The sequence below is a fragment of the Loxodonta africana genome, unplaced genomic scaffold (genome assembly GCF_030014295.1).
Source record: "Loxodonta africana isolate mLoxAfr1 unplaced genomic scaffold, mLoxAfr1.hap2 scaffold_32, whole genome shotgun sequence".
Lineage (NCBI taxonomy): Eukaryota > Metazoa > Chordata > Mammalia > Proboscidea > Elephantidae > Loxodonta > Loxodonta africana.
The window spans coordinates 1,082,410-1,095,041 of NW_026975036.1; the positions used below are offsets into that span (position 1 = coordinate 1,082,410).

The 12,632-nt window shown below is 39.7% G+C and overlaps 1 pseudogene; it reads left to right on the plus strand.

The window, feature by feature from the left end:
- Positions 1-8,572: 8,572 nt before the first annotated feature.
- On the plus strand, positions 8,573-9,520 carry LOC135229496 (CCR4-NOT transcription complex subunit 11-like; annotated as a pseudogene).
- The last annotated feature ends 3,112 nt before the right edge of the window (positions 9,521-12,632 follow it).

The following is a 12,632-nucleotide window of genomic DNA, read 5'->3' on the forward strand; positions in this document are numbered from 1 at the left end:
CAAAAGGACAAATATTGTATAAGACCATTATTATAAGATCTTGAGAAATAGTTTAAACTGAGAAAATGCATTGTTTAGTGGTTATGAGAGGAGGGAGGGAGGGAGGGTGGGAGAGGGATATTTACTACTTAGATAGTAGATAAGAACTACTTTAGGTGAAGGGAAGGACAACAGTCAATACAGTGGACGTCAGCACAACTGGACTAAACCAAAAGCAAAGAAGTTTCCTGAATAAACTGAATGCTTCAAAGGTTAGTGAAGCAGGGGCAGGGGTTTGGGGACCATGGTTTCAGGGGACATCTAAGTCCCTGGGCATAATAAAATCCATTAAGAAAACATTCTGCATCCCACTTTGAAGAGTGGCTTCTGGGATCTTAAATGCTAGCAAGCAGCCATCTAAGATGCATCAATGAGTCTCAACCCACCTGTATCAAAGGATAATGAAGAACACCAAGGACAAAAGGTAATTACAAGCCCAAGAGACAGAAAGGGATACATGAACCAGAGACTACATTATCCTGAGACCAGAAGATCTAGATGGTGCCCGGCCACAACCAATGACTGCCCTGACAGTGAATACAGTGGAGGACCCCTGAGGGCACAGGGGAACAGTGGCATGCAGACCCCAAATTCTCATAAGGGCCCCGGTGATCATGGTCCCCAGAACTTCTGTTGGCCCAGGACAGGAACCATTCCAGAAGCCAGCTCGTCGGACATGGATTGGACTGGACAATGGGTAGTAGAGGGATGTTGGTGAGGAGCGAGCTACTTGGATCAGGTGGACACTTGAGACTATGTTGGCACCTCCTGACTGGTGGGGAGATGGGAGGGTAGAGGGGCTTAGAAGCTTGTGAAATGAACACGGAAAAAGAGAGTGGAAGGAGGGAGCAGGCTGTCTCATTAGGGGGGAGAGTAATTGGGGGTATGTAGCAAGGTGTATAGGAAACACTGGTGGAGTAGTGGTTAAGTGCTACAGCTGCTAACCAAAAGGTCAGTGGGTATTATAAGATCTTGAGAAATAGTATAAACTGAGAAGAACACATACTTTTGTGGTTACGAGGGGGGGGAGGGAGGGGGGAGGGAGAGAGGGAGGGAGGGAGAGGTTTTTTTACTGATTAATTAGCAGATAAGAACTGCTTTAGGTGAAGGGAAGGAGAATACTCAATACATGGAAGGTCAGCTCAATTGGACTGGACCAAAAGCAAAGAAGTTTCTGGGATAAAATGAAGGCTTCAAAGGTCAGCGGAGCAAGGACGGGGGTTTGGGGACCATGGTTTAAGGGGACTTCTAAGTCAATTGGCAAAATAATTCTATTATGAAAACATTCTGCATCCCAGTTTGAAATGTGGCATCTGGGGTCTTAAATGCTCACAAGCGGCCATCTAAGATGCATCAATTGGTCTCGACCCACCTGGATCAAAGGAAAATGAAGAACACCAAGGTCACACGACAACTAAGAGCCCAAGAGACAGAAAGGGCCACATGAACCAGAGACCGACATCATCCTGAGACCAGAAGAACTAGTTAGTGCCCGGCCACAATCGATGACTGCCTTGACAGGGAGCACAACAGAGAACCCCTGAGGGAGCAGGAGATCAGTGGGATGCAGACCCCAAATTCTCATAAAAAGACCATACTTAATGGTCCTACTGAGACTAGAGGAATCCCGGCGGTCACGGTCCCCAAACCTTCTTTTGGCACAGGACAGGAACCATTCCCGAAGGCAACTCATCAGACATGAAAGGGACTGGTTAGCGGGTGGGAGAGAGACACTGATGAAGAGTGAGCTAATTATATCAGGTGGACACTTGAGATTGTGTTGGCATCTCCTGTCTGGAGGGGGGATGGGAGGATAGAGAGAGTGAGAAGCTGGCAATATTGTCACAAAAGGAGGGACTGGAAAGGCTGACTCATTAGGGGGAGAGCAAGTGGGAGTGTGGAGTAAGATGTATGTAAACATACATGTGACAGTCTGACTTGATTTGTAAACGTTCACTTGAAGCTCAATAAAAGTTAATAAAAAAAAAAAAAAGGTCAGTGGGTCGAATCCACCTAGGTGCTCCCTGGGAACTCTATGGGGCAGTTCTTCTTTGCCCTATAGGGTCCCTATGAGTCGGAATCGACTCAATGGCAGTGGGTTTGGTTTTGGTAGCAAGGTGTATATAAGTTTTTATGAGAGAGACTGACTTGATTTGTAAACTTTCTCTCAAAGCAAAATAAAAATTAAATAAAATATATATATTTATCATCAAATACAGAAAAAGAGGGGGGCTTACTGGACTGGTTCACACTTGAGGACTCCCTGAAATCACTGCTTTGAGATACTCTTCAAACTTTGAACTGAAACTAATGCCAGTAGCTAAATAACAGATTGCCTCACAAAATAATGAATACCTCTCATAAGTAATGTGCCGCTTTAAAAAAATCATCTATATGAGAGCAAATGGTAAACAATTACTTTAAAACAAAGATGAGAATGTAAGAGTCAGGGAAATTAGATTATTGGAAGCTTGCAATTGCCTATCTAGGATACAACTGTTGGTCTCTACTCATCCAGAACAAAAGAAAGAAAGAAACCAAAGGCTCAAAGAAGAAACTAGTCTACAAGACAAATAGTCTACACGAGCCATGACCTCATCTACCTTGAAACCAAAAAAAACTAGATGGTGCCCGGCTACCACCTCCGACCATTCTGATCAGGGCCACAGTAGATGGACCCTGATAGTATGGGACAAAAATGTGGAATAGAACCTCAAATCCTTAAAAAACTAAGCAAAAACCAGACTTACTCGACTGGATGAGACTGGAGGACTACTGTCCTGAGATACTCTTTAAACCTTGAACTGAAACTAGACTCTGAGGTTATCTTTTAGCTGAATAATAGATAAGCTCCTAAAATAAAGAATACCACCCATGACTACTGTGATCCTATAAAAAATCGTCTTTATGAGACCAAATAGTCAACAATTACTTTAAAACCAAGGTAAGAATGCAAGGAGGCAAGGCAACTAGATTAATGAAAGTGGAACAACCATAACAGAAATATTGAGAAAGTTCATGAATCATGAAGAATGTACCCAAAGTCACTGAACAATCTGTGCAGAAATTGTTGAATGAGAACCTAAACTGCTATGTAAGCCTTCACTAGAAACATATTATTATACTAAAAAGAGTATTTTCTAATTTCCTTTGTGATTTCTTCCTTGAACCAAGAATTATTTAGAAGTACACTGCTTAATTTTCTACTATTTGGAAAATTTATAGATATTTTATTGTTATTGGTTTCTAATTTCATAGCATTGTGGTCAGATAACATACTCTACGATGCCGATCCTCCTAAATGTATTGAAAGCTGTTTTAGGGCAGTGGCATAGTGGTTAAGGGATGTGGCTGCTAACCAAAAGGTCAGCAGTTTGAATTCACCAGTGGCTCCATGGAAATTCATGGGGCACTTCTACTCTGTGCGATGGAGTCACTATGAATCAGAATCGACTCAACAGTATAAGGTACTTAAGGTCCCCTGGTGGTACAATGGTTAAGCACTCGGCCGCTAACTGAAGGCTTAGAGGTTCGAATGCACCAGCCACTTTGTAGGAGAAAGATGTGGCAGTATTCTTCCATAAGACTACAGCCTTGGAAACCCTATGAGGCACTTATACCCAGTACTAGGGTTGCTATGAGTCAAAACTGACTCAATAGCAATGGGTATCTAAAGTCCTTAGGTGGCACAAGAGGTTTGCTTTTGTCTACTAACCTAAAGGTTGGTGGTTCAAATCTACCCAGTGGCACCACAGAAGAAAGGCCTGGCAATCTGCTTCCATAAAGATTAGAGCCAAGAAAACCCTATGAAACAGTTCTACTGTAACACATGGGGTCACTGAGTTAGAATTTGGGTTATACGGTCTAGTTTGATGAATGTTGCATGTATACTTGCAAAGAATTAGACTCTGCAATGGTTAACCTAACCTGCAATTAACCTAATTTCCACTCCATAAATGGCAATTAGGTTAATTTGGTTGATAATGCTATTCAAATCTTTTATATCCTTACTGATTCATCTATGTGTTCTAACAATTAATAAGGAAGAGGTGTTACTATCTCTTTTTGTTTGACTTTCTGTAATTTGAATATGATATGCCTGGGTGCAGATTTTTTCCTATGTATCTTGCTTTGTCGCTATGAGTCGGAATCGGCCCGACAGCAACGGGTTTTGGTTTTGAATTTATCTTGCTTAGTGTTTTCTGGGCCTACTGGATTTGTAGTTTGGTGTCTGTCAACAATTTTGGAAAATTCTCAGTCCTTACTGCTTCAAGTCTTTCTTCTGTTCCTTTCTCTCTTCTCCTCTTAGTATTCCCATTATGCATATGTTACATGTTTTGTGATTGCCCCACAGTTCCTGGATAGTCCTTTTTTTTCCTCCAATCTTTTTTTCTCTTTGACTTCCAGTTTGAGAATTTGATACTGAAATATCTTCAAGCTCACTGATTCTTCCCTCAGCTATTTCCAGTCTACTAGTAGGTGCATCAAATGCCTTATTCATTTCTGTTGCAAATTTTGATTTCTCACATTTCCTTATTGTTCACAATTTTTTTGGTTAGACTACTCATCTATTCTTGCATGTTGTCCACTTTTTCCATGAGAGCCCTTAACATATTAATCATAGTTATTTGAAATCCCCAGTCTGATAATTCTAACACCTCTGGCATTGTCTGAGTCTGCTTGTGATACCTGCCCTTTCTCTTCAGATTGTTTTTTGCTTTATAGTATGCCTTGTAATTTTCTGTTGAAAGCCAGCATGATGTATAGGTAAAAGGAACTGTATTCTTTTGGATGTAAAGTTTTGTTAATGTTCATGCAGAGGCAAAGTGTGGCGGAAGGGAATGCTTGTATGGAACATAAGTCATATTATGTCACTCTTCTACTTAAACGTTGCCTTTTCTCTCAAAGGAAAAGTCAAAGTCCTTTAAGTGGCTGACAATTCCTACATGATCTGGCTTCCATTACTACTTTGGTATCACCTCCTATTGCATTCTCCCCTTGCTCCATTACAGCCTCACTGATTTCCTTACTGTTTCTCAAACACATCAGGCATGCTCTTGCCTCAAGACCTTTGTACTTGTGCCCTCTCCTGAAATGGTCTTCCTTCAGCCATTCCCATGGCTTGTGCTCAACTCATATGTCACCTTATCATAGACACCTTCCCTTCCACCCTACATTAAAAGCAATCCTCCTTCCCCCATCTACCTTCTCACACTCTCCTAGAATTCCCTTTCCTCTTATGCAGCTTCATGTTTTTCTCCAAAGCACATTTCACCATCTTATTTGTCTGTTTATTTATTATCTGTTTTCCTGTCAATAGAATGTATGTTCCATGAGGGCAGAGTCTTGCCATTTTTCATTCACTGCTGGATACCCACTGCCTAGAACAGTGCCTGGTACATAGCAGCACTCAATAAACATTTGTTGAATAGAATACTAAAGAACAGACTAATCAATAGAAAGACGTAATTATTGGGCAGCACTGAGAACTGGAAAACCTGCTTTAGAGCCTTGATTCTGACTCCAGAAAAACTTTCCCAATGACTTCCCCTTTCTGCTTCCCTAGACCTCCTTGCTACAGCCCCATCTGTTTCATAGCCTTTCCAGCTTTCAACCCAATGCTGGAAGTGGCAGTGCCTGAAGCAGATGGTCCACCGCGCACAGGTAGGACACAAAGTGATGGTGCAAGGGCAGGGAAGGCAGCTGCGATAGCTTATCCATATCCATACCTTAGCTTTGGTTGACTGCACTGAAAAAGAGCCACGTAAATACTGTAGGATGCCACTAGACAACATAATAGAGAATTTGCCATAAATAAGGAAGAGTTCACTGACTCAGCTGATAAGACATTGAGACTCTTCATCTTGGAGTTGTCCACTCATCCAGGCACTGGGCACAATCTTTAGTTCAGAAAGAAGCCATGGTATAAAAGATCTATCTTTGAAAACAGATTGTTTGGGCTCAGATCCTGACTCTGTCACTTACCAACTATGGTATCTTGGAAAATTTGTATCATCAAACTGGGTCAGTTAACGGATATAATAATATCAATCACATACAGATTTTGGAAGGATTAAATAAATGTGAAGTGGTAAGTACAGAAACAGACACAGAGGGAGGGCCCTATGAAAGAGAGCTATTGTTACAATTATTAAATATTACCACCACCACCCCAGTACATACAAACTGAACTTCAGTATTTTCAAGAGTGGGAAAAATGAATATACAGAAAAAAAAATATTTTTAATGCTCTTTTAACACAGATATCATCTAAGTCTTCGTAATTTCACCATGTGATGCAAAAAGACCAAAACTGTCTAAAAACCTTTGATGAAGAAAATCCTCTTAATTTCAGAAAGAATGAAATATCTTTATAGTTTTCTTTGTATAAGTCTTTTATATCCCTGGTTAGATTTATTCTTAAGTATTTTATTTTTTTAGGGAATATTATAAATGGTATTGTTTTCCTGATTTCCTTTTCATCATTCTCTTTATTGGTGTATAGGAATCCAACTGATTTTTGTATGTTTATCTTGTATCCTGTGCCTATACTGTATCTTTGTATTAGTTCCAGTAGTTTTCTCATGGAGGCTTTTGTGGTTTCTATGTATAGTATTATATCATCTGCAAAGAGGGAGCATTTCACTTCTTCATTACCAATTTGGATGTCCTTTATTTCTTTTTCTTGCCTTATTGCTCTAGCTACAAGTTCCAGCAAAAAGTTAAATATGAGTGGTGATAAAGGGCATCCTTGTCTTGTTCTTTTTCTCAAGGGAAATGTTCTCAGCCTCCCTTCAAGACAACAGGAAGGAAATGAGGCAATATGCAGAACAAGCCAAGGAACACACAGATAAAGTAATTGAGGAAATTAGAAAGATTATTCATGAACATAATGAAAAGTTTAATAAGGTGGAAAAATCCATAGAGAGACAGCAATCAGAAATTCAGAAGATTAACAATAAAATTACAGAATTGGATAACTCAATAGAAAGTCAGAGGAGCAGAATTGAGCAAGTAGAAGCTAGAATTTCTGAACTCAAAGATAAATCACTTGGTACTAATATATTTGAAGAAAATCAGATAAAAGAATTTAAAAAAATGAAGAAACCTTAAGACTCATGTGGGACTCTATCAAGAGAAATAACCTACGAGTGATTGGAGTACCAGAACAGGGAGGATAACAGAAAATACAGAGAAAATTGTTGAGGATTTGTTGGCAGAAAACTTCCCTGATATTGTGAAAGATGAGAAGTTATCTATCCAAGATGCTCATCGGACTCCACATAAGGTAGATCTTAAAAGGAAGTCACCAAGACATATTATAATCAAGCTTGCCAAAACCAAAGATAGAAACAATTATAAGAGCAGCAAGGGATAAAAGAAAAGTCACCTACAAAGGAGAGCCAATAAGAATAAGCTCGGACTACTCAGCAGAAACCATGCAGGCAAGAAGGTAACGGGATGACATATTTAAAAAATTGAAGGAAAAAATTGCCTGCCAAGAATCATATATACATCAAAACTGTCTCTTAAATATGAAGGTGAAATTCAGACATTTCCAGATAAACAGAAGTTTAGGAAATTCGTAAAAACCAAACCAAAACTACAAGAAATACTAGAGGGAGTTCTTTGGTTAGAAAATCAATAATATCAGGTATCAACCCAAGACTAGAACACTGGGCAAATCAACCAGAAGTCAACCCAGACAGAGAAATCCAAAAAAAATAAAGCAAGATAAAAAAAAAAAAAAAAAAAAAAAACAAAGCCCAACACAGGGTAACAGCAATGTCTCATTGAATCAGTTCTGACTCATAGCAACACTATGCACTACAGAATGAAACACTGCCCGGGCCTGAGCCATCCTTAACAGTCGTTGTTATGCTTGAGCTCATTGTTGCAGCCACTGTGTCAGTCTACCTCATTGAGGGTCTTTCTCTTTTCTGCTGACTCCGTGCTTTGCCAAGCATGATGTCCTTCTTCAGGGACTGATCCCTCCTGATAACATGTCCAAAGTACGTAAGACACAGTCTCGCCATCCTTGCTTCTAAGGAGCATTCCGGTTGTACTTCTTCTAAGACAGATTTGTTTGTTCTTTTGGCATTCCATGGTATTTTCAATATTCTTCACCAACACCACAATTCAAAGGCATCAATTCTTCTTCGGCCTTCCTTATTCATCATCCAGCTTTCGTGTGCATACGATGTGATTGAAAATACCATGGCTTGCGTCAGGTGCACCTTAGTCTTCAAAGTGACATCTTTGTTTTCAACACTTAAAGAGGTCTTTGCAGCAGATTTGCCCAGTGTCTTTTGATTTCCTGACTGCTGCTTCCATGGCCGTTGATTGCGGATCCAAGTAAAATGAAATCCTTGACAACTTCAATCTGCTTGCTGCCAACCCCTTTGTTACCAGTTTCAGGCACCTGTTCAACCCTGTGAAGCCTGCACGTGGTGGCCAGGAGCCAGACTGACCACGACTCTCAGGATTTTTACCTCCTATAACTCCAACAGAACAGTTTTTTCTTTCCCAGCTAATGCTGGAACCATCAAGGGAACTCTTCTAAAAGCACCTCGCCAGATTGCTTTCATGGGTGTTGGAAACAGGGGTCAGTGTGTGGACTTAAGTGGGCTTCAAGTAGCCTTAGCTGAGTGCCAGTCAGAATTGCCAACGCAGAGTAAAGCTAGCTTCCCTAGCATTCTCAGTGACCCAGACCTCAATTCTTCCATTTTTGGATTTGACAGTTTGGTTGCCTCTCAAAACACAGAAGCTTTAGTCAGTGGACCAAAATCACCTATTGAAAGCCATTTTCGGCTAGCGTTTTTCTAACACCTCCACTCCATGTTTGTGAGGATGAGTTGGCATGGCTAAATCCAACGGAGACTGACCATGCAATTCAGTGGGATAAGTCAATGTCTGTTAAGAATAGCACTGGTATAGAGATGAAGCAGATAATGGCCAAAGCCTTCAAATACCCCTTATCTTCTCCTCAACAAACACATTCCTTGGTGAGTTGAAAAAAAATGCAAAACTTGTTTATCATATTGGCCTGACTCCAGCCAATCCTCCTGATCTCCTGGAAAACAAGTCTCTAGTTGCTATAGAAATGTTGCTGAAATTAATGCAGTTGAACCAGATAAACGAGTATTTTTAAGTGCTGGTCAATATCGACATGTCCTTACATTCAATGGAAGTTGTAAATCAGTTAACTACAGCTGTTGATCTACCTCTTGAATTTATCCACCTTTATATATCCAATTGCATCTCTACTTGTGAACAATTTAAGGGTCATTTGGTGCACCTTGTCTGTGTCTTCCTCCAATCCTTGATCTGTAACGAAATTATTAATGTGCAGGACTTGTTTATAGAAGTTCAGGCATTCTGTATTGAACCCCTTAGGATATGAGAAGCTGCTGATCTTTTCTGGTTGTTGAAGACGTTGGATACTGGGGAAACCCCTTCTGAGACTAAAATGTCAAAGTAATACCTCATTGAAACTACACCAGTCATTGTTCACCCATACCGTGGTTTAATTTTTTAAACTGTTAAAACCCTGAGTGGATTGCGTGGTGTAGTGCATATAAACAATACGTTATCTACTTAAAGTTTTACTTTCCTGGATGACTTTTTACCTTTAGATGAACTTTTGGTAAGAAATTGAAAAAAATGCGTCTTTTAGGTGTCTTGTTATCCATGGGATGATCGGTTATCCCAGAAAACTATTATTGCAAAAGAGCAGATAAGCACTAAAGAGCAAAGTGCCTGTTTTTGTTTAAAAGCCACGTTGCAGACTTCTGATAATTCATGAATCCAGTTTTCCTGAGGTTTCAGTGCTAATGTATTTCATGATAGTAAATTAAGATAGTCTTAAAAATTTGTGATCCTGTCCTTGATGTGACGTTAGGCGAGTATTTTGAATCCTCAGAGGACCAAGAGAAATCTGGTTCTTGAGCCCAGTTGCACAGGTAGCTCTTAACTTCTCATTAAACACCATCTGAACCAAGGGCACACTTCTAAATTTATCCCTTCTTATCGTGGGGATTACTAGACAACAGAGGAAATGTATTCCTTGGGACTCTTACAAAAACTTGGGAACTATTAGAAAGCTTTTTCTAGGCTGGAATAGCTGGTACAGTTTTCTGTTTGTTTTTTCTCCCCCTCTCTCAAGACTAGTTCTTCTGTAATTATAGTTAGTATAACATAATCTTTTTTTAAGTTTTATTTTTTTATTTGTTTTTTTTAAGGAAAAACACCAGTTAGTGCTTTGAGAGGAATACCATTTCAAATAGCTTCCTGAGTGGGTGCTATTATTACCCTCATGTCTGTGGTAGGTTAAATGATGTGTTTGAGAAACATTATAGTGAGGTGGTATCGTGTGGACTTTTACTCTTCATTTAACTCTTGGACAACAGTGCCTTACACTGAAGTTCTTTTTTTAATGAAAAAATATGTGTATATATATATATATATATATAACTTCATATATATATATGGAGCACTTGTGGTACAGTGGTTAAAGCGCTTGGTTGGTAACCAAAGGGTCAGCAGTTGGAACTCACCAGCTGAACCCACCAGCCTCTCCACAAGAGAAAGATGTGGCAGTCTGCTTCTGTAAATATTTGCAGCCTTGGAAACCCTATGGGGCAGTTCTACTCTGTCCTATAGGGTAGCTATGAGTCGCAATTTACTCAACAGCAATGAGTATGAGTAATGTAGTCAATCATCTGAACATATATAAAACTATATGTCAGGAACAGGTCTCTGGATAGTGCAAAAGGTTGAGTGCTAGACTACTACCCGAAAGATTAGGGGTTTGAAGGTATTCAGAAAGCTTTGGCCTGGAAATCTGTTTTGAAAAGACCACAGCCTTGAAAACCTCTGCTCTGCACACAGAAGGTAGACATGAGTCAGAATCAACTCAATGGCAACAAACAATACCATGTCATGATTTTTTTTTTACTTAGTGTAAAGATCTCAGAAGTTGTAAAGAATGTGTTTTAATGCTTTACTATTGCTATATTATTAAAATAGATTATGCATATTTAAACTTCTTAAATTTAATTCTTTTACATTAATTCCATTAAACTAGACCCTTTCAATCAGAAGTATACTTTCCAGAGTTTGTATTCAAAAGTAAATTAATTCAGAAAGGAAAAGAATAAATATAAAGAAAATAGAACAATTATAGGTAGATTTCCTTGGAAAACTTTTATTATGTAATTCATACTGAGGTTTACAAAATGTGTCACCTACAGTTGAATAAATATTGACTCTAGTTCTAGTAGGATGAATTATTCTTTGGGGACCAAAGAGCATGTAGGAGCTGCTGTTCTTCTCTTGACTGTTTGCTTGGTTGTCTTGGGCATTGAACATGTCATGGATTATAAATAATAGGATTCAGAGTCTGGCGAATGAGTTGTCCCTGACAGATACCTTCCCTGCTAACTGCAGTAACTATGATGGTCAAGGTCGTGTATCAACTTGGCTGGGCCATGATTCTCAGTGGTTTGGCAGTTGTGATGTAGTTTGGCAGTCGTATTATGACGTGATCACTTCCACGATGAGATTTGACATAATGTGAACACCTCCATAATAGGATCTGCTGTGAGTAAAAGGTTGGTCAGGTGGACTGCATTGAATAGAACTGGACATTCTGGCAAGATTCCTGGTCTTCTGCTGGCTTTATATCCTGCAGCTGGCTCCTGTTCGTCTGACTTCCAGTTCTTCGTGCTCAAGCTAGCAGCTTACCTTTGGTCCTCCCTGCTGATCTTGGAGTCCATCAATCTGTACAGCCTGTGAATAAGAGCTCTGCTCTCTGTCCTGCCAAACTTGGGTTCTCCAGCCCCTGCAGCTCCCTGAATCAGGAGAAGCAAGCCTCTATCCTGACCCATGGACTTGGAATGTTCCAGCTTCTATAAATGTGTGAGCCATTTCCTTGATGTAAATTTTCCTCTCTATATATATTTGTAAGCTTTACTGGTTTTGATTCTCTAGACAACCCAGCCTAAGACAGTAATTAAAACATCAACTGCAACCATAGGTACAACCTGGGAAGGCACCAATTGCAGTATGCTTACCTGGACCTAGGTGATGGGCTGACTGTTTTTATGTATTATCTCACTTAATTATTACTCCAGCCTTTAGAGTTAGGGTTTACTAAACCAGATTTGTAGATGAACAACCTGCAGCTTACAGCAGAGTGTAACAGCTAAGACCACATGCTGGGAAGTGGTAGAGCTGGGATTTGGCTTCTTTACCCAGGTCAGCCTCAATGTCCAGCTTAAGGGTTGTGGACAGACATTCTGAATTTCTCTTTTGAAGCATGCAGGGGAGGTAAATGTTTCACCTGCAATTGGCATAGCAATTGTTAGCATTTGCAAAATGGCACTGATGCAGGTAAAGATTACATTGTAGCTGAAAAAGACTGAAAAGATTAAATGATTCAGAGCTGGCATTTCATTTGCTAGCAAGAGAGGAAATGTTACCAAATCTGAGAAATACAGTGGCATTATAATTGACTGAACTCACCAAGGTATTTGAGTTTTCTATAGTATTTTCATTTGTGAAAATAAACAAAGGCCACTCAAGTGAGAACA